Source organism: Mercenaria mercenaria, chromosome 3 (genome assembly GCF_021730395.1).
Source record: "Mercenaria mercenaria strain notata chromosome 3, MADL_Memer_1, whole genome shotgun sequence".
Classification (NCBI taxonomy): Eukaryota; Metazoa; Mollusca; class Bivalvia; order Venerida; family Veneridae; genus Mercenaria; species Mercenaria mercenaria.
Window position 1 is genome coordinate 98,385,730 of NC_069363.1, and position 24,448 is coordinate 98,410,177.

Genomic DNA, 24,448 nt, shown 5'->3' on the forward strand with positions numbered 1-24,448 from the left:
GACCTGACAGTCTTTCACTTGTGTAAAACTGTCAGTTTCCTGGGATCTATACTTGCATTGACTTAACATCCACAAGTAACTGACAACTTCTTCACGTGAATGAGATGTGGAGGACCAGAACGACTTTAAACGAAATAATGTTTATTCAAATCGTTGCCATGTCACTGAAAACAGAGGCCTCGGACTACTAACCTCTTAATTAGTAGTTCTTATTACTTTCATTGCGAAGAAGATAGAAGGTTTCAATATCTTCTCGATGGTGTGCGCGCAAGTTTTAACACATTTCGTTGTGTCTTCTTGACGCGCGCCTGATCATGGCATAAAATTATTAGGGTCGGATTAATTTGCCTTGATCGGGGAAATACAAGAACAACAGAAAAAAACACAACAGTTTCAGTATCTCTAGAAAAGTACTAACATTTATATCTTATATAGTTTATATTTTTTATTTATTTTACCTATATATCAACAATAAAACATGTCTGCGTACAATTTTACCTGTTTTCCTTTGGTAAAAAAGCTGAACTTTTATACATGTATCTTACAAAGTTGTCACAATGGTATGAGTATTAGTTCTTTCTTAATCAAAACTTTAGTGTTTCTATTATTCCTATGTTATCCCCGTTACACCGATTGGTGCATATTATTTATCCCGATCGAGATGATGTATCCTTAGGAGAAATGCCTAGCCTACTAATATTATTTTACCAAAAATATACAAGAGAACCCATCTGCGCTATTTGTGTGTAACGTAATGGGCACGCACTATTTACTGGCTAACGTGATACGGATGATACGCATTTCTTGTGATAATGTAATGATAAATCTATATCAATACGACAATGTATACTTAAGTAGCAAATTAAAGCACTAAATAAACTTAAATTTCCTTAAAATAATTATGTAAAACAAAAAAAAACTTAGAAAGAGACTATAATCTTCCCAATTTTTCCTAAATGTGCACGGATTTTTCATGCAATAGAAACTGTCATGTTCTAATTGCTGACAAATATATTTACAGATCCGAAACCAATCTGGACTATGTAAAACAAAGAAGCATGTAGGTAAGTCAGTTATCATTCTCGGAAAAGGTCTGCATGGTGTTTATAGACCTGTGAGGAGATTTGAAAACCTCGCTCGCTACGCTCGCTCGGTTCACAAATCCCTCACAGATCTATAAACATAATGCAGACCTATTCCTCGAACAATAACTTTTACAGATATGACGACCATTAAAAACGAATTCTTTTGTGGTGTATTGGTCAAAAAGGTAGGAAATATTGTACTGCTACGACAACCTGGGTTCGATACCCAACTCGGACATGTTTTTGTTCTTGATTTCGCTTTGTTAAGATAGTTTGGAAACAAAACTCGTGTTGTAATGTTAATAATGTGATCAAGAAAAAAAATATTTTTAGCTGAAGTCTGGTCTCTTTAATACGTCCTATATAAAATCATAATGATAACAAAACTTTTCTTGACATACATATATTATATTGCTTATCTGTAAATACTTTTTCTGTAAACTGTTTATCAATAAACTTGTATATATTTTATTATGTTGTTGATACTGTGATTTTGGTGTTTTGGTATGTTGTGTTCGTCCATCCTCCTTATTGTAATACGGACATAAGAACAAAATGATTAATCATGTGGATAACATATATCAACAAATAATAATGACTCATATAAATTACTAATCAATCACCTTCAAAAAGTAATTTCAAATTACTAAGGACTTCTGTTTCTATATGTTATTATTAGTCATAAGTACCATTTGTGCTGTATGACCAGTCTATATTCAATACATGTTTACTGAGCAGCTCAACGTCAATAATCATTGAAAATAAACTCCTTAATAAACTCTAAATTATTGCCGGGCTATATTCGAAACTGTTGACCGACAAGTTATTCAATAAGTGTAAAATATAATAAACACTTCATATAGTTACGTGTATAATCCAATTCTAGTCGAATATTGTAAGTTAGTTTCAAATTTAGAGCCGGTGTAATGAAGTATTTCGACCCCCATAGAATAACGAACCCCGGTCATTATTCTATAGAAAATGTGACTCCTTTCCTGTAAAATATTGACTCCCCTTATAAAAAACTGATTCCCTTTGAAAACTCTATAGAATAACGACCCCCGGTCATTATTCTATAGAAAAACTGACCCCCTCCAAGTAAAATACTGACTCCCTAAAGATAACTCCCTTCGAATCTCATAGAATAACGACCCCGGTTATTATTCTATAGAAAAAGTGACTCCTTCCATGTAAAATACTCACTGCCGAAATTACTACATTCGAACTCTCATACAATATCGATTCCCGGACATTATTCTATTTAAAAAAGTTACTTTTCCCGCGAAAAACACCGGCTCCTAAAAAGACTTTCGACGATAATATCTATTAAAAAGTGATCCCCACCAAACCTAACGGACAATTTTACTAGATCTACCCTCCATTACCAACAGTTAACATTTTGATTGTACTACTACTACTGGTGCCGCTACTTCTATTGCTATTACTACATGTACTTCTTCTTCTTCTACTACTACTACTACTACTACTTCTACTACTACTACAACAACTGCTACTACTGATACTACTATACCTGCTTCCACTAATACGTCTTGTACATCTACCTCTTCTTCTCCTGCTGCTGTTGTTGCTGTCACTTATTCCTCTGCTGCTGCTGCTGCTGCTGCTACTACTGCAACTGCCACTACCACTGCCACTACTACTACTACTACTACTACTACTACTACTACTACTACTACTACTTTCTATTGTTGCCGCTGCCGTACTTTACTGCCACTGCTAAGAATTGCAACTTCTATTAATACTAAGTTCTATGCTAGCAGTTTCTTGTGCAGTTTTCTTCTGAAGAATTATTTCATACGGAAGTTTGCAGGGATTATTGACACTGGTGTGTTTTGTGAACGTATTGTGAATTGTTATTTTCCTGAAAAAATGTATACACCAAGATACAGCGTCTAGAAAAAGAATCCCTTTTCCTGTTGCGGAATGCTCTGATTTCTGTGTCAAGTGATGGTATCTGGGGCTAATGGTCAAACGGAAGGACGGACGGACGGACAAGGGCAAATCTATATGCCCCCCCCCCCTCCCCCGAGTGGGGGCATAAAATGCAGCAATTAGGCCTTAGATACAAGAGTTATCACTAAATTTGACCAAATGACCGGGGGTTGTTTTTTTTATAGGAGTCAATATTCTTCGTGAGGTTCAGTTTACTTCACGTGGGGGAGTCATAGTACTATGATCTGGAGGTCATAATACTATGACCGGGGGTCACTTTTTCTATAGAATAATGACCGGGGGGTCATTATTCTATGGGGGTCGAAATACTTCATTACACCGGCTCAAAATTGAATGCTTGCTTCAAATGCACTTTTTAGCTAAGGGTAAGGCTGCAGTGATCACTCACCGTCTGTTCTCACTTCAGATGACATTTCCTCTAATACTACTGCTCTCAACTGCTTAATAAGCAGCATCATGCTTTATCAAACTTGTACAAATGTTTTAGCTTGGCCCTTTTTAGCGGCCGCCAGAGCAAAAATAAGAAAAGCCTTTAGATGACGCGCACGAACGTCTGTGTTGGTCTTCATTAAGTTGATCTGTAGTATCACTGTGTGGTCTTTAATTTCAAGTTCTGCAATTTTTTTTGCAAATGGTGGCGCTTGGCCCCATTTTAGAACCGTTAGAGCTGAAAAATATAAATACCTTTAAACAAATTCTTCTCACGAAAAGCTTGGTCTTGGTCTGTAACATCATTTAATGGTCCTCTCCCAATTTGATTTAAAGCGGATACCTTAAACTTTTCAGGGACCGCTTAAGCTAGAAACACTTGGTCCCTTGGATTATTAAGGCATCGACACTAACAAAACTATTTATTCCTTGTTAAACAGAAATAATTTCAACAATATGTCCGTATTTTACTATATATCTTGTTTTGTCCAAGGGTAACAATTGTTTGTTACGTAAAATATTAAAAGTGAAAGAAAAACAAATCAGAACCTATTAAAAACAACAGAATTTATTTTTAAAACTAACATTTTAAATACCACAAAATATTTTCTTCTTGTAGAGTCCAGTTCTTATAAGCAAGAATAGTCCAAATCCTGTCTTGATAAATGTAAATCCAATCAGTAATAATTCCAAGTTCTCCAGAAAATCCAAACTGAATTTAGTATATTTCAATAGTACAAATCTATCGTGTCTTGAAAGATATTTTTAAGTCCACAATGTTTATGTATATTCATCGGGTGTACAATGTCCAAACTGGTAATCTCTTGCTATTAAGAAAATTACAGAAAAGTTTTCAATAAAATCTTACACAGACTCTACGGGTCCCGAGCAGCTAACTATTTAAAGCACCGTTGAAACTTCAAGCACTTTCATGTATCACCAAGAATAAAAAAGATGATTCTGAAGAAAATACCAAATAATCCAGACATTGTGATAATGTTAACACCCTGTTGTAAGTATTTGTGATAGAACCTTCTTGAAAACAATTTATTTACAAACATGATGTTTCAAAATTAGGACAGGCTTCAGAGTAAACAGAGAATCATCAGTATAAATGACTTTGTCATTCGGAATTTGCCAAAACTATTTGATGTTTACGACAAAACTACCTGCATCAGTTATATTTCTCTTACTATCTAGTTTCTTTTACATCTTTATGTGGGTTATTGAATTAGGATGCATGAAGCTAACGTCAACAAATGTTTAGGCGGGAAATAATTGATTAGCAGTTACAATATATGTAATATAAAACTATGTATCATGTCAGAACTGTTTATTCTTTCAGCCAACACATTTTCATCAATGATATTTGTGAATTGTGTGAATTTTTGTGTAGCCCAAATTTCGATTGTGCTGATAACAGTCTCAACCGACTTTATGCTTTCTTCGATCAATTTCGATTAACCTTGCAAATATTCCGCCAGTATTGACCGATTCATATAATGATATCTATAGGTTATTAGCTTTGTGAAAATATGCACGATCTTAGGAGCGCAATAGCATACTCAAGAAAATGACCATAACTAATAATCTTTTTATCACGTACGTATCTACACATTAAAATTAATAGTATATGTGTGATTTTGATACTATTAAAGATCGTTACCTGATGACATATTAATTCTTACAGTAAATTATGATTCAACACTTTGCTACAACTTTAAGTTTTAACATGTCATTGAACCTCTGTTCAATAAAACATGAATAATCAAAAATGGCAGGTAAAGGGCAAGGGCTTGCGGATAAGGCAATGAATTCGATGAATATAGGTTATGGCAGAGAAAATCTCGAGTGAGAATCAATTGCTGCTAAACAACATCATTAAGACAGTAACAAGTATTGGTAAGGCCGCCGACATCGAATCACTTACACTTAATGTGGGGAAGGCATCCAGCAGACTAAGGTTAGTTATTCTACAAAGGAGCCTACCTATACCTAACACAATGTCAGGAGGGGAACCTGGGGTCTTATTCTATCAGCAAAGCCGGAAAAGTCACCATATGACCTGCATTGTGTCACTCCCCAACTAATTATAACAATAACGAAGATATACCCACACTACATCAGACATTATGCCGTAAAAGTTGATTAGAATACATTTGTTTTCAGAACGACAAAAACCTGGGGTATATCAACACTCAATGGTCGCTATGTGGTACACGGCATGTGCCTACTATCTTAGATGGCGAAATAGTACTGGTTTTAAAGTTCATTCGTTTTGTTAATTATAAATATTTGTTCTTGTGATTATACTTGTGTTTCAATATTTCTTTGCATTACAGTTAAACAGTACTTTTTACCTATATCCACTGTGTAAATATAAAATAAAATGCATTGGTATGACTGTTATCTCAAAGGTTTTCGGCATCCACATCTTCCAAACACAAACATGCGGCATTTATATATGTAGTTATAGTTACATCCTCTCAACTTCAATCTTAATGAAATCCGCTTAAGAAAAAATAACTATTGGTAAAGCAAGACGATAATATTAAAGTGGTTATCGCACTTTTCTAAACGGGATTTTTATTGTATATACATGGTTTCTTTTTCTGTATCAACTGAGTTTGAGATCGAACTTTTGCCAACAAATTTTACTACAGCTGACCATCAATGCTGCACGGTCACTGGAAAATAGTCATGGACTTAACATTAAATTTTAAGCATAAATAACAAAATTTAAGTTTAGCTGATAATGAAAATGTTTTGTGAACATGAGACCAGGTTATTATAGCATGACGTATACATTTAAATGTGACTTACATGTTGTTATCGTTCAAGGTTATATAATTTTGTAAATAAAACATTTCTAATTATTATCCAGTTATCAAGTGTTACCTGTGATTGTGTATATGTACCCGGAAGTAAGTTATACGATTTTGATCAATAATATTTAGTTTCATACCTTAAATTTGATGTTTTCAAAAGGATAACTGTAATGTTTGCGTAAGTATTTCAAATACAGTCAAACCTTTGTTAAAGACCACCTCTGAACAGAGACCACCCACCTGGCCCTTAAGACTACATGTTTTGTTTCCCATTTTAACATTACATTGTATTTTAACATGTGAGTAAAGCCCACCTCCCAATAAAGACCACATTTTGGCTCTCCTAAGGGTGGTCTTTATAGACAGGTTTGACTGTATAAGTAAATACGTTATGTGAGCCTGCTACGTAGATACGTTTGGTAATATTCAACTACGCGGATGGCTTTGACACAAAGAAATATGCAGATATGGAAAACGCCAAAGGTTAATACCGAATGTGGACTGGTACGTGATTTAGTAGTAGCTTTGCGACTTGTAGTACTGAAAATGAACCAAAGGTAATGCCAGCTACGAGAAGAGAATTTGAGATGCATATATAGGTTATCCAGAGGCAGAACATCTCCGGTAACAAATAGAGAACCTTCTTTGCCTGATCATTGGACAGAAAATGTGATACATGACATAACCGAAAGATTGAAGGCAAAAAAAGAAACGGTACGTTAAATGAGTCATATTGCCTAACATATTTTATAAAATTAACTAGTTCTTATGGTTTCAAATTTTCTACATTCTAATAGGTGCTGAAAGGCACTTGCGTGCTAACTAGTACGCACATGTTTGTTTATTTTTGCAGAATCATGGAAGCTAACAGGTAAAACAGTGTATAATCATTATTATGATAAATGAAATGACATGAAGTGACCATTTAACACAACGTTGTCTCATAATTACATTCTCGGGGTGAGCTATATGTACAATCTGTTTCCTTTTCATGCATTTTATTTATACATTCAGAGTGAAGATGAACATTATCAGCAGTATGTACCCAGAAGATCACACCCTACACTAGCTTGACATATCAAGATCCAGAGCAACTAGAATGTTAGTACATTTTCTTTTCAATAAACTTCAGCATTTTCTGTTCGTGCCAGTTGATTTTTAAGAAGCGGACTACTTTATACTGTGTTAACAGTTGGGTCGAATGTGTCGTAAAATGTAAAACAGTAGTTAAATACAAGTACAATTTCCATTAAGAGACCACCAAAGAGGACAAAAGATGGTTTCAGCATAAACAGTCTCTTAATCCAACATAATTTGTTCTTCAACAACTCGAAGAGAAACTGAAAAAAAAATGGTATTCCCTAAACTAAATTTTCACTGTTGTTCTTGTAAGAATAATATATGGATCTTTTCAAGTATTCAATTCAATATTTTATCCTGTTTATATTAATGTTTATGGTGTATATTTCAGCTGACGTGTTTCATCCTGAAAACCCAAAACAATGTGTATACAGAGATAATCATCCACAAGTAAAGGTTACAGAGGAAGCTAGAGCTTCGTTCCGTTTAAAAACTCATAACTCTTGTTAACATTTCTTGGAATATACGTCAGAAATACAAAATAATCAAAGAAATCGTTCGTAGTGCTTATCTTCTAATCTTGCCGAATTTCTGTGGATGCTAAAGGAAAAAATAAAGTATGTTTCGTTGGAGTGATTGCCACGAAAGTCATTCCATTAATATTAGAAGTTAGCCTTTGAGTGCCATGTAACGACGGTATCCCCGTACTTTGACTCATTAATGTGGTATAGTCTGGCCCTTGGATTCAATATAAGATATCTATAATTCTAAAATGACAAGGAGAGCCTGCCACTACCCTTGAATAATATTATATCTTTGCAAACAGGAGATGTCAGACTAGCAAGTATAGTAGTTGTATATTTAAACATCTATTCTTTTCAAACTAAGTTATAGTATTTTTCTATCATTTACATTGTAATGAAATATATAAATAAATTATATTATTATTACTGAAGTTTAACATATATCCTTTCCACTGTTTATCCGGAACTGTTATAGTTGATTTCAATATCAGTTGACAAATAATGCAAATGAATAATAACGTGACCTATTTCTTTGTCTAGTCAAAATAGATCAATTACATTGACAGCACCCTGCCTATGGTACATCTTCGCAAAGGGACACCACTCGGAAAACCGTTTCTATTTCGATTAACAGTTCGCCAAATATGAACAGCATAGCTTTGAACCGAGCAGCTATTACAAGGGGAAATATCTTTTGACAAAAATACAAGAGATACACAAACAGATTTACATTATAAATTTGTTATTAGTGAATGGAAATCTCCGGACATAATTCCCCATTTATTTTGACCAGGGCGTACCTTGATTTTGTTATATTTAAATCTACATGCAAACACAAAGTCGAATAAAACATTCAAAACCAAATTAACTAGCATTATTAAATCATTAAATTTAGCCTTTTGAGCATATCCGCGCGGCTTTATAAATCGTCTATATATGACGTTTCAGCAACAACTTCAGGCTGAGATTAGTTCTTCAAAATAAGTAAAAATAAACAGAAATGTGTTCATCAACAGAAATGAAATATGTATCATTCAAAAGATACATTCATAGACAGAAAGAAAATGTCTGTACCTTAGGTTTTCATAGTAATGATTTTATACAAAAAGGTGACGCCTATATATTATTATTATACCAGATTTATATAGCGCCGTTTTCATGGTAAACACGTTCAAAGGCGCTTTACATACAGCAATTGCAGACACACAGGGCGCGAAATCATCCTCTACTAGTAAAGACACAGAGCGATCTGACCAGAGGGACAAAGTCAGATAAAGCCCCCAGAACAGACAGAGAGAACTTTTCAGATACAGACGTGTCCGGCTTACTTAGCCTAGCGTTTTTCGAATAGACAGTCTGGTTCTTTAACGTGCCCGGTGTATAGCACCGATACACGCAAAGCCGTCTTTCCTGGAAAGAACCAGTACAGGCCTCTGATTAGGTGGGATACACCCAAGAGCATCTCAGATATTTCCAGTGCCTGGACCGGGATTCGAACCCCGGACCTCTGGATTGACAGGCAAGCGTGTTACCACTAGACCACTGGCACACCTATTCACACATTTTATCACGTATGATTTTTTTGATATCGAGGTTAAAAATGAAATCATTCATGCGTTATACAACCCGGTTTTTCTCCTTTGGTTTTGGACAGAACCAAAACATAGGGTATATAACGAAATGTCTCGATGAACACTATTTACTTTGAGAGTCGAATCGAGATTAAATCACTCATGCGTAAAAAACTCTTTGGAACCCAAAGATGGGTTCGAACCTAGTGAAGCGTGAAGCCGTTATAAAGGTCTCGTCGAGTAGGTTCAGAAAATATTCTCTTATGGGTCTATCTGGTACCCAAATATAAGGATTTTAAGCGAAAGAATTCGTGCGTTACAGCCAGCAACAGCAGCAGCAGTGGCAGCCACCACCACCGCAGCAGCAGCCACTACCACCACCAACCACCACCGGGTGTGTGGGAAGGACAGGATGAGTAGAGGAATGAGGAGGAGGATGGAAGATGACGCTCCTTGCGCTCCCAAAATGCAGCAGCTGCATTTCATTTTTGTTGTTCCTACTTTTTGCGAAACTGCCTTTCCCATCCGATCCTGCTTATTCAATCGGAACTTTATGTTAAAGTAAAATTTAGTATTTTAGCTTTGATTTTCGATGAACTATCTACCTCATAGCGCTCAAAATAGAACCAGCTGTGCATGGCCTTGTATGAACAAGTAAATAATTGCGGTACGACCTATTTTTGAGAAAGTGTTCAGAAATTTTCCATCCGCCAATAGTATTTTTTCTTTGTTTTTCGGTGACCAACCTACCTTATAGGGTTTTAAACAGATACAGCTGTGCATTGCCTTGTAAGATTATATAAACTCTTACGGTGATTTCCCATCTGTATTTCCCATTCAAATATGCGGCATTGGTTGCGCTCTCATTGCAGCTTTTAATGTTTTGAAACCTTAGATTGGTGACTTCTGCAGTTGTACAATATCTAGATCACTCCATTATAAGTTTATTTACTGAAACACGATTATAAGAAAACCAACATCACAAATAATTATCAGTTAACTTCTGTTTTAATTAACTACAAAGTTATATTTTAGTAATACTGAAAAGTCTTTGAAGTATATGGTACTGGCATACCATAGAGCAGTTATAAAAAATGGGAAAAATCTTCTAGAAAAAATCTCGAGGTTTTTATATAGTGAAATAATTGGTTTATAATGCAAGTGCAATTGCATTTTATTGTTTTATTAAAACTGGCTAATATAAATTATTGAGAACTTAACTTTTTCTACAATCAACATCAAGTAGATTTCGTTTTGTGTCGTTTTGTGTCGCATCCTATAATTGAGTTCAAGTTCTCGTGTTACCGAAGCAATCTCGAATGCTCTCAAGGAAGGCAAGGTAAAACCTGCCTCAACGGAATTTGATGGCTTTAGTATTCTTTGTTGTTTCTAAACAAAAATTCCTATCGTAATCACGTCCCGTCGAGACGGATTGGAATAGACAACTTTTAAAATGCACATATCATACATAGTGTCGTTAAAAATAGGCCCGGTTAGTATTACATATCCTAAATTCTTAACAGACAATCTGGCATACTGGATAGAAATATTGGTGTTAAATGAATGATTTAGGCCTATGTTATCTTCCTAGCCAAACATAGCTGGTTGCATTTATAGCTACGGTAACGTATTAATAGCCACGGTAACCTGACTGTACTTTAAGTGCATGATAATACAGCAATAAACACTGATGGGAACATAAGCGGAAAACCACAAGTCGTCCAAAATGACATATATGAAAATGTTGTAATATCGGTTTGATTGTGCCTGTTCATGAACAGTAATTGAATCCATTACATGTAGCCTCGGTATGAGCAGAACTCGACATTTACATATTTCAAAAGTACCAAAGTATAATTTACGGACACCCGCAGATGTATTCATATGGCGTAGGGAGCTTCAGTTAATTAAAACTAACAATTCGGATACTGATGCTTCATATTTAGATTTGCATCTCTCTATTTATGACAATATTATACATACCAAAATTTTTGACAAGATGGATGATTTTAATTTTAGTATTGTAAATTTTCCCCATTTGGATGGGGATGTACCTCAGGCTACATCTTATGGGGTATATATTTCTCAATTAATTCGGTTTGCCAGAGCGTGTAGTCATGTCAAGCATTTCAATGAACGTAATCAATATATTACAAGTAAACTTCTTCAGCAAGGCTACCGTTATTACAAATCGCGTAAATATTTTGCTAAATTTTACTATCGTAATTCTGATTTAGTTTTAAAATTCAACAGTCATTTAAAGACACTTCTGCGAGAAGGTATTTCTTAACCCGTTTTTTTATGGGGATGTGGTTTACAAACTTCATAAGATCTTGAGTCATGGTAATTTACCAATGTATTTGGTAAAATTATAAAACGTTTTATTAAAATAGGTTACGACCCAACTGTTTTGAGAAATACCGCATGTTTAGTTTTCAACCCGTTTACAGTTGGACACTACGTTTCCCTCTTTGATTGTGTCTGACGTAAGAGGGGGAGGACTCTATGATAAGCAGTTTTTAAATTCTACCAGGACTGAACTGTTATGATTTCTGTCCTCTGACCTGTTTCGTCGGGCCCTTATGGGTGTTTCTCTTGTTGCTCTGTCTTCTGAAAAGGCATTGAGTACATACTTTTTTGGTTCTAAAGGTTTGCGTTTTATATATACACGAGCATTTTTGTGTTTTACAAGCCATGCCTTTTTGTTTCCATTACGTGTGTTAGAGATTCACCTGGAGGGGATTACTTTTATTTACACTGTCCCGTGTCTTTGGAATATGGTGGGGGTAAGAGTGAGGTTGGGTGCGCACCATAAACCGGTTTAAGTTCCCCAGTGGTGTTTTTGCCACTGAACGTTCCAAGGCGGTGCCCCACTGTATTCCTTTGTTTGTTCGTTTTGTCCTCATTTGTTGGATTTGTGTGTGTGAGCGCGTGTGTGCGTGCGTGCGTGCGTGCGTGCGTGCGTGTGTGTGTGTGTGAACGTCTGTGTGCTGTGGGTTTCGTTTTGGGGAGGCTGCGTTTTGGTACGTGGCATTCTCTGTTTGATATTTGAATTTGCTTTTTTACCATTTTGCACTATGTTGATAATGGTCTGTGTCTTTATTATGAGATGTATTTTAAAGGGTATTTTCTAAATTTTGCAATCTATGCCAAATGAAGTTTCGGTTATACAATTATAAAATTTAATGGTCTGATTGATTTGCGTTAGTATTTTGTTAAAACTGGTTGCAAGTTTATCCTTTTCCTGCACGTTATTTTCCATCCTCATGTATCGTGCAATGATACGCAACAAACATGACTGTAATGTTCGACAATTTTCACATTTCGCCTGCTAAAAAACGATTTGTCGCAACTACCACTTTTCACTTTTCGAGAAAATTGAAGTTTAAGTTTCAACTTGTCAAAACTTTTGTTACAAAATCTGTTTTGAAAACTCCAAAGCAGCAATACTTTGAGTATATTATAGGTAGACATCTGCCCTTTTAAATTCTTCAGCGTTGTTTTATTTTTTTTCGTTTTTTTTTTTCAGATAAAATTTTGATTTAATTGTTTGTAGGTAAACATTTTCTTAAAGAGAGTGTTCAGTATGATTTGGACTTACGACATTTTATTTTTTGATGCAGAACCCTAGTTTTGGAGATACGACACTTCAGATTTAGCCATTTTTGTCACCTGACAACATTCTGTTACTTGACTGGCAGATTGAGATAAGAGATACTGTTTCGAAAAAGTGGTCAAAGGTATGGAGATACGAAATTTTGACGTTTTCAATATGTGAAAACTAGACCACCAAGGTAAGTAAGGGATGTGTCAGGACATACAGCATTTCAGATCTGATTCAACCGCACCAATATCTCCATTTTGAAACAAATGGAGATACGACAAATCGTTTTTCAGCAGGTGATTTATTTCGATACTCAAAACGACTTATTATACTGCTTACGCCGTCATGGCACTATCGGTAATATGTTGCCAAAGAAAGAGAAATAAATATCTGAGATATATATTTTAATTTTGTGATACAACGGGGGCCAGAAAAATAATCCGGCTTTCAAATTCGCCTGACTGGGATAACTTTTATATAAATAGTTCTATGATTTAGGAATATGGTGGGTGTAAGGGTACGTTTAGGTATACCATTAACCGATTTAAGCTCCCCAGCGGTGTTTTTGCCACCGACTTTTCAACAGCTATGTCCAGCTGTGTTCTTTTTTTCCTTATTTCCTCGTGTGTTTGCTCTGCGTGCGTGCGTGTGTCGTGTGGAGTGGGGATAGGTGTGCGTGTTCGTGTGTGTTGGTAATGTGCATGTCCGCTTGCGGTGAGTATAGGTATGGGGAGACTGTACCGCAGCTTACACAGAGTTTGTTTTAATATTACGAAATAGTGGTCCGGTACAAACATTTTAATACTTAGCATGCTACACTAAGTGATAATGATATAACTGAATACAACGTCCTTTAGAAGTTCAAAGCCCCAGTCAAACAAAACAACTTCACACTCGGTTTGATAGTCTTACGTGAGAGGAAACATAAAGTGCATTACCACTCACGCTTCCTAGTATAGTTATTTTAGAACTTGTACTTACTTCGCGAATGTTACTTTTTAAAGGCCGTTAGTTTTAAAATATTTTATTGCAAATGTTACACAAGATACCGGTACAATCATACACATACAGTCAAACATAACAACACAAACAATAGGATATTGACGGAAGTATTGGACGACTTGTCGAGTCAACCTCCGGAAAGATAAAATTTGCAATACTTATGGTTGGCTGTTATACTAATATGTAACACGTGCTCAGTTATTCATGAAAAGGAAAAGGCAAAAGGAAAAACAAAACAAAAGAGAGAGAGAAAACAGCAAAATGCACAAAATTGGAAGGTAACGATGAAATGAAAGTACTAGTATATTGCTTTAATAGTATTTAGAATATTTTAGCAAGATTAGCCATAAAGGTTACGGCTTAATATATTGCATAGAAAATCTATATTCACTAGAATGAAAAGGGAAGACAGAAGAAATGTAGAGGAAATGTTCAGCTGCCCCAAACAACTCCTAGCTTTATATATTTAACAGTCTTGTTGTCTGGAGAGAAAGACTTGACAGAACAGTGTTTGGGTCAGATCACAAGTCAAGTAGACCTATGGCTCCCAAAGATAAATTGTTGGACAGCTGTGAAGATTTGTCTGTTGTCAGTATCAGACAAGAGAGGTATCACCATAAAGTAAAGTGTTAACAGTAATAGACTGGGTAAAATTACCAACAGAAGTAAACATTACATGCCGAGGAAGTAAATACAGTCTACATTCAAGCATAAAATGTGAGCTGGTCTCGGGTTGTCCGCATTGACAAAGCGGAGAGTTCACAGTATTTCGTAAGAAAGATGATAATTAAGTCCACTGCATTTCATACGAAGTCTAGCATAAAGAAATTATGCTTTTCTACATCAACAGTAATAATAAGAGGAAGTTTGACGTTGGTCGGCGCACAGTCACAGGAAGAAAGGAATTGAAGTATTGCGATGTGCGAGATGCACATGAATCAGCATTGTTACGTCTTGAAAATGATTGACTGGATGCTTTGGAGAAGAAAGAAGTTACGGCGCTACTTGCCATCGATCTCAGTGCCGCCTTTGATACTGTAGATCATGACATTCTTGTTGATGTGTTAAACAAGCAGTATGGCGTTCGTGGAACAGCACTGAGCTGGGTTGATTCCTATCTGCGCCCCAGAAGTTGCCGTGTAAGTGTCAATTCAGCCATGTCATTTCCACGTCAATTAAATTGTAGCGTTCCACAAGAGAGCTGCTTAGGACCTTGGCTATATTTGACATATGCGGGGACACTATTTGATGTTATTCCGCCGTCGATTTCAGTTTATGGCTTTGCGGATGACCACACTGCTAACAAACGCTTTAAACTATTATCTCCAACGGTAGAATCCCAGGCAATACAAGAACTTGAACAATGTGCTAAAACAATCAACAACTGGATGAATGAAAATAAGCTCAAAATGAACACTTCCAAAACTGAGTTCATCATGTTTGGTAGTAGGCAACAGCTCGCTAAGTGTTCAACTGACAAAATTTGCATTGTAGGTGATGAAGTGAAATCAGTGAGCTTTATTCGATATCTAGGTGCATTCCTGCATGAAAACTTGAATCTAAAAGAGCATGTAAAACGAAAGTGTAGAACAGCAATGCTCAACTACCTCAGAATAAAATGTATCCGGAAATATCTTACCAAAGGGGCTACCGAAACCCTTGTCCTGTCATTGGTGATATCCCATTTAGATTATTGTAATGTCATTCTGTGTGGTATTGATCAAAGCGAAGTAAACAAAATGTAACGAATTCAGAGCATGTGTGCAAAACTTGTCCTAAATCGAAGAAAATATGACAGTGCCAAGCAAGCGCTGTATGATCTTCACTGGCTACCAATCAAAGCCAGAATCACATTCAAAATGCTCACCTACATGTATAATTGTTCAGTTGGAAACTCTCCAGAATATCTTTCTAAACTTCTCATAAAACAAACACAGACAAGGAACTTGCGTTCTTCGAATTCCGTTACTGGGTGTTTCGTTGTTCCTTTCAACAAGCGCAAAACGTTCAGCGACAGAAGTTTTGGTAATGTTGGACCTAAACTCTGGAATGAATTGCCTCTCGAAATAAGGAACTCAGACACAATACATGTTTTCAAAAGGAAGTTGAAAACTCATTATTTTGGAAATTACATTGCACTCTTTTAGAGACTGTGACTGTAATTTTTAAGAAAGTAACGTGAACTGGATGATTTTATTGTGTAAATACATTCGAATATGAACTATTTCATAACAAATACAAAATACAGTTGTTTGTAATAACTTCTGGACATGTCGCAATAACCCACTTATTCTTACTTAATAACAAACAGCTATCTTACTGTATCTTAATGTTCTAATATTTTATTAATCTTATCTGATGCCTGATCTTTTGTTTAATGCTTACTAAATAGTTTATTCACAATAATATTTATGCCCATTTACATCATATGTCATTTAAAATAACTTATTTTTTGTCGTATTTTTTATGTATTTGTAAAACGCCATTGAATATGTTTTGCGTAAAAATAGGCGTTTAATCAAATAAAACAGTTTCAGTTTCAGATGTCACCGAACGGAGGTCACCGGAATTACGGAGACTGTAGTTGGAAACTGAATTAACGACTGGCGGGACGAGACTGATCAGGTACGAAGGAGCGGTGCCTCTGCGCATTTTGAAAAACATACGAATTCTATGATCGCGCCTTCTATCTACAAGCGTTCTCCAATTAACCTCTTGTCTTAAGTCATGCAGTGATACTAACTTGGTGGCTCCAGTTACGATTCAGGCACACTCATTTTCAGTTTTGTCAAGTTGTTCCTTTTCATATCCTGTGCAGTTGTTCCAGGTTATATCTGCATATTCCAAAATAGGTCGTGTAAAAAAAAGATATGTCGTAAAGGTCGTTGCGAGTTTCAGCAATTTTTTATTCCTTGATTTTATCTTATTTTACATTTACAGATTACAGGTGTGATACTAGATCAGTAGAGAGAATTGATAGCAAAATAGAAATACAGTGTCAGAAAACAGAATGCAGAAGGGCCATAAAACATTTTAAAATGCGATGGCCTTATAATCGACTCAATATTATGATCGACATAATTCATGTCATTTGAGAACACTGTGGAACACATGTTTTGAATTTAAAGATTGTAAACTAGATTTTGAACTGTAGCTTTATTTTATCAATGTACGGGAATAGAAGATATTATGATAATATCTAAATTAGTCGTTGCTCTATGTTCAAGGGATACAGACGGAGTAAAGGGTTCACAAATGAGCAAGACATGTTTTAGTTCCCCTAGAAAAAGATCCTCATAGAGATTAAGATCAGAAATAACAAAAAGGTGTAAAATAACCTCTTAGAAATAGAGCGCCTCCACCGAACGTTTCTAAAGACTCTATCTGCAAAATAGTGAAGAAAAATCTGCCAAATAGAAAACAAAAAGGACAGTATACACTAAATAGGAAATTATAAAAGAAATCCTAGCTTACAGATATAAGAATGTAGAAACATATTAGGTAAGTAGATCTGTGCGTGGTATTCAATGAGTACTAAATACAGTAAGAAATAAATAATATAGCTACACATTTTAGGCAACTAATCCTAGTAGACGTAAGCGACATCCCCACTGAAAAAATGCTGACTACAGATCATCATGCCGCCTTTCCAAGTCAATCCGTTTCAAGCGGGTAAATCTTCAATTACTTCACTGTAAATCAAGAAACTGTTTAAAACTTCATACAAACTGCATGTTAGCAGTTAATAAAAGAAACGACTGGATGGCGCCGGCGGATCAGGGAATCGAACCCCCATGCTGATGGACAAACCCATGTTGGGTAGATCTATTTGCGAAGTATCCGCGAGGCTAAGCCAGTACATATCTATATTGGATTTTAACAACGATATTTGTATTGATCTAAACTGCCAGAGCACATAAAACCGTGACGTACCAGGTATAGTTAAACGTTTTATATACGATTATCCGAAGGTAAAACGATATAAATACAAAATAGAATGTACATGTATTGGAATATTGATCAAATTTGAAAATTCCTTTTGATTCTGAGGCCTTAAAAACATTGAAACAATAAATATAACCCATTTATTTGTCTATCAGATCATGATACAAGATTTTTTTAAATTTCATTCCACACTTAATGTCAAGCATTATATCTTTACTTAAAGATGAGGACTCTGACCCTCAGATTTGAGGTGACAGTAAGAGCCCAGATGGGCTAGCGATCACGCCTCTACATACGTCGTCAGCAATGCATTTTTTGATGAAGTGGACTCATCAACACGTCCTTCCTTCACAATAAATTTGTATTTTGTATTTTTGGAAATATGTTGTTTTACAAATTTCAAAAGCAAAGAATGTGCTAAAACAAACAGAAAAGATCATATTGAAGATTGACGTTGTGATAATAATGACACGCATACATATAAAAAAATATTATAAGAAAAAAAGTATATCTTAAATTATATGATTTGAACCGTTGCGTGCTATCCAAATTCGAGTATTTAGAAAATTTAGTCGCCGTATATGTTAAGAATACTAATTAAGTATAAAACAGCAGCTGGACGGCGTCGGCGGGACAGGAGTGGCCTGTGGGCTCACCCCCGGGTATCCTCTTCATCTTTATGTACTCCGTGGCACTCCATGTCCCAACGATAACACAAATCTAATAGAAATATGTAATTTCGAAGTACCCGCTTGACTAAGCCAGCCGCAATCGATTTAGTGTAATTTTACATATATAAAGTAAATACAATCGGCAGTAAAAGCAAGGGATATAAAGTGGTAAATGGTTCAGAAAAAGAATAGTATCGGTTATCTCCCATCCCACTGGAACTGACAATGTACTTGTCTTTTCCCAGCTTGTATTTTTCGGGTGAAGGTATGCGTAAATTCCCTTTGGTCCTTAGGGAAGATAAGTGTATAAGGCAGAATTTCGGTGCTTGCACATCATACTTCAGTGGTCTCTGCCATTATTTGAAGTTTAACAAAATTCCTTCAATAGTTTCGGAGTGTTACGCACGCATGGGCGACAGACGCATATACACGAAAGTTAGCCAAAAACAGAACGCGTCCTTATGTCGCACTGTAGTGTTGTCTGGACAAAACACGACAATATAACAGCACCGTAATTTAAACGAAGAAAAAAATAAGTAATGGACGCCCACTCGACATTTATGTTATCAAGTTTTCATGTTGGCGGGTATGAAAATGTCGTTAAGGCGCCTTTTATTTGTCGAACTATATTATTGTTGTACCTTCGGTCTGTACACGGGTACTGCGGGTACGACAGAACGACACTTTTTGTATCTGTAGTGTTGTCGCGATGTCTTTGTTCCGCTAACACGACAAAATCAACTTCGCAGAAATTTGCCACAAAACGTTTACAACAATACTATATACTTGTATAATGCATTCTTAATGCAGTGTAAAATGCCCGGTTTCTATTTGGAGATTTTATTTAGATACTTTTAAAAATACCAAATCAAGAAAAAAAATGTCTGAGTGAATCCGGATTGCCTGTGAAATAAGAATTTCCCATGCATCTAGAAGGAATTCGTACTTAACGGTTATATAAAGCTTAATAATGCAGTTTAGTTTAAACGCTTTTCAATTTCGAACGGTAAAATCAGTAAAAGGAAACCCAACTCATTCTCATGTATTACATAGCTAAGTAACTAAGTTTCTAAATCTTCTTAAGGAATGAAGCAATTATACCCTAATAACCTATAATAACTTTTATATTCGTACTATGTAGAGGTCAGTCCTTTTAAGATCTAGGTAAAAACCAGTGCAGCCTCTAAAGATATGAAGTTTTGAGAATGACACACTGTAACAGTATCACCAAATGGAAAAAAGCAGACTTTACCCATGGTAAAAAGACACAACCTATAAATTTAAGAAAGACCGTTTACTCAAATGATAATCAGCTTTATATTTATTTTTCATTCAAGATATGAAAAAAAAACAGTCTTAAACGGGAAACTTGTCTGTTCTTTTAATATTTGAAAAACAATATAATACAAATGTATTACTTTTCAAATTTTGGATTATATCCTTTCCACAGCCTTAACGTACTAAAACGTATTAGCGTCTGATGGCCCTTTCACGCTTCCGTAGAAACAACATTTATTACACGAAACTTATTTTGAAAATATTTCTGAAATGTCTAGGTCTGCAGCTCTCAAACACGGTTATATCTTACAACTGAGGCATATACTGACACTCTCAGACAACATCAAAAATGACATTTTGAGCGATTTAATGAAGTTCCAAAATTATCAATGTACCCTTGGTCCGTTACGGACCCCTGTGGGATTTCTGTTTATCCAGAGCTCAAATATTTTTTCATAGATTAAAAGCTGACATGCTGTACTAAAGCCCAGGTAATTTCAATTCGTAATAAAGTGCTGAAAATTGGCTCCCCAACAGCAAAAAAAAAAAGAAGAAGTCCACGCGCATACATTTAGACGGGGTGACCCCTGCGCGTGACCCCTGACTATCTACGAATCAAAATGCGGCTTTCGTTTTCAAGTTTAGCATTTCTACTTTCATTTTATTTACTTCCGGAAATAGCTGAAGGTCGAGTGACGTCATTTTCTGTGTTGTCAAAAACATACATATGCCTGGCGAGATTGCATAAATATGTGCTGGCCGTCCTAAGGATATAAAACAAATTCGGAAATTATGCCGATGTGGTAAAAACTATAAAAATAAAGATTATTGTAGTTTAAAATGCTGATACGATGACTGGTCCTCGTATACAATAATTGAATTGATTTCAGAATATTTTAACCTTTAACCTGCTAAACCTCTAAAATAGACTGGGTTATCATTCAAAGGGGTGTGCACTGAAACATTTACTGAATGTATAGCGAACTTGGCAGACATAAATTAGACTGCCACGACGTGCATGCACGGGTCGTAATGCAGATCACTGGGCCACCGTCAGCGCAGAGTAAAGGTTTTGGAAATTTGTTATACAGTGTTTTCTTAATCTGATTTATACAATCAGAAATTGGTCATTGTTTGACATAAAACAATCGTTACGTATTTTATTTATCACAAACCACAACTTATGAGTCAGATCATAATGGATGTATGTTCAATAAAGCAGTAAAATTCTATATTATCATTGCGAAGAGTCAGCGTTCTAGAGTTGGCCGTGCCAATAAAAATTAATGTGGAAGTATGATATTTTTACACATTCAACTTACAGAAGAGACAGACCAGGTGACACCTTTGCATGATGTCTGTGCATTCTTTCGTTCTTTTGCAATATACAATCTAGTATCATGATCATGGAATATTTCAGAATAAAAGCACATGACTGTTATAAGGTATAGTTTGTTTATCAGGAACGGACCTTCCGACCACACCCTTTTCATATAAATCGTGCAGTACTGTTTTTATATCTGCTTCTTCTTTTATGAATTCACTAAAAATGGAAAATCCGCATAGTCCTATTTCCTAGGAATACACCAAATATATAAACACATGATAAAATTCGATCTAGGAAAGTAAGGACAGCTTCTGCTGCAATGCTTTTTAGATATATAAATCTACTTATAGGTCAATGCTCAAGCATTAAATTTACAATTACCAACATAATATACTATGGAGTCACTATTAAACCAACATGCTGGTTATGGGTTACTTAATATAAAACATTTTAACTGTGTCATTGTCAACCATCATAATATAGAGTTTCGGATGTTTTTTGTCTAAAACAGAGTCTGTGGCTCTTTCAAACCTTCTTTCTTAGTAAGAATTGTGCAACATTATTGACACGTCACTTTCGGCTAGCATTGCTAACATTGTTACTATCCATCCCCGGTTACATATATGGGATTTAGGGTCCCAAGCACAAGCCTGTATAATTCAAACATATCTTTATGTGTGGATATATCACAACATTTCCTTTTGCTCGTCATCATGATCAATCCATTGTTGCTGTCTGACTATGTAAGCCAATCAGTTGAATCCTGCTTCCTGATTGTTATATGCAGTGCGTATTGATAAGATGGTGATTCAAAGCTTTTCATCTGTGTTCCTGAAGTTTTATACACCTCAACGTGCCCCGGGACTTCAATTTTCAGCCTTCCACCCACACACCAAACGTTTAAAGCGACTTATAGCAGTGCGCTATCCGCGGGCAGTGATCGCCAACATGAACGATGACTTCAGTGACATTTTGATGTTTGGTGTCACAAACTGTAACTTTCTTTACATTATGAAGGGTAACAGCAGATGTTGAATCATCCTTACAATGCAAAAAAATAAAAAATAAAATTCCATATGGTTTCGCAGATAGATGAAGCCGTTCAGGAAATGCGGTTTGTTGTCCAGTCTGTTTTAAACTCTTGTTCTCATGGTCTGTAAGTAACGCTGTTCCAGTTTGAAATAAACAAAAATCGCTTATGTCGCACATACAATTGTCTTCCTTTGCTATTTATAGGGATACATTCATGCTGACTTATCGTGGAAGTAAAACTGTCCATTGTTAGTTATCCAACGTGTTTAAGTTCCTTAATAGTTTTTCAATCGCCAAGTCTGGTTTAAATGTAAAGCTTTTTGTTTTTAATCTCTCTGGGCCAATCACAACTTCTGTACTAAACTATTTCTTTTTTACTTGCCAGTTCTTTGGTTTGCACAAATTATTGATGAATGTGTTTTGAATCTTCTTAAGCGTTCTAGTCTGTTCTTGTTCCTTCAATAGATTGAATACTTTCTTCCAGTTTATAATTCCATATTATGTATTATAAATAGCTGATGGAAAAATAAGTCATTGAATTCTGCTAACTTTTGACTTAAAGGTTAATATATATGGAGGTAAGTTTTGACCTATGTCCTTCACTGTTTTAGAACATTCCCTTTTCTGGTGACAAGTTTTTCAACAGCTTTAGTTTTCTTTGATTTCTACTTTTCAACAGACGCAATTGTAGATATCCCAATCACGTTGAACATTGTGTAGTGTCTTCCAAAACTGGCTTGTGCTAAGGCCTCCAAATCAGGTAACGTATTTTATTCCATTGCACGTGCTAAAGAAATAATTTGTATCTTTTAAATGTAGGAATTTTTATGGAATATATTTTGAATCTGAATTTACGGTAATCCATGTTTTTTTTCTTCTGATGATAAGTAAAGTTTTATCAGTTTTTACTAAATTCTAATGATGAAACTTTTTAGTGTATTGCTTCTGGCGTTTATTATTGCAATTAATGTTATATATAGGGCTATATAATTTCATGGTATAACATAAGTCTATTTCTTTTGTCTTTTGAAAAACAGGCGTTTTAGCTTGCTCGTGATTAAAATAATTTCGTTGCTATTATGAGTTTCAGTTTATATATATATATATCATATTTTTATTATCTTTTCCATACCAAAATAAATCTGTTTTGTTGTATTGTCCCAATTTATTTAATCCTGTCAAAAATTGGACCTGGCTTTTATTATTATTTCCTGTTCGAGGCCTATATATGAATAACGCTAAAGCGGGAACATGTTTTGAAAGGGCATTATTAAATAGTACAATACTACTTGCACACGGTATTTTTAACGACAACATGTTTATGTTATTATTGAGAAAAGGAGAATCGGGTAGTGAAACCATTATCTGTGACAAAGATGTTGTACTACTATTAAATTGTATTAATCAGAAAGAAAAACCTGGTTTACCGATAAAAACATAATTGACTTTTCCGATAACGTTTTCGTTATCGTTTTCTATTTATACAAAGTGTTTCAATATTGCTATTTTAGTGAAACGGATTGCTTGTTGTGTGTACAGTCAACGAAGCGATGTATTTAACCATATAAAATTTTAAAGCGGTATTACAGATATGAGTAGGTAACGAATAGAATTTATGCGACCTTAAAAACTACAATATTTAGTGCAGTATTCTAAGCTGTTGTTTTAGTACTTTATTCAATACATACATCCGTTCTTTAAACATGTTAAAAAACAAGAAGGCTACACTTAGTTAAATCAATGTTCTTTACATTTGTTTGATTTAATGACAATTTTTGGTTCAACATACTTAAAACGGTACGTCCTTGCTAGAAGTTCGGAATAAAAATGACCTGATATCCGCATTAATTATAAATAACATTACTAATTTACTATTACCTGTGTTGCAAACCAACACATGCTCCACAGCAGACTTCGTCACAATTCTTGCAATACATGTCCAGTACCTTCCCGTGGTGTTTACCACATTTTTGAGTTGGTATGTCTACATGCGTTGTCTTGTCACGCTCCTGATCAAGCCATTGAAAACATCTAAAATTGATGTTCCTTCATCAGGTCAAATTTGTTGGTGCTGGTCCAGACTTGTAAACACAAATAA

The 24,448-nt window shown here is 35.3% G+C and overlaps 1 protein-coding gene across 1 annotated transcript in view; it reads right to left on the reverse strand.

Moving 5' to 3' along the window:
• LOC123523912 (uncharacterized) overlaps positions 1-24,363 on the reverse strand; it is a 91,542-nt gene extending 67,179 nt beyond the window's left edge. The window contains exon 1 of the mRNA XM_053539432.1: positions 24,229-24,363. The gene's annotated coding sequence lies outside the window, so the exon portion shown is untranslated. The remainder of the gene's footprint in view (positions 1-24,228) is intronic.
• Positions 24,364-24,448: the final 85 nt, after the last annotated feature.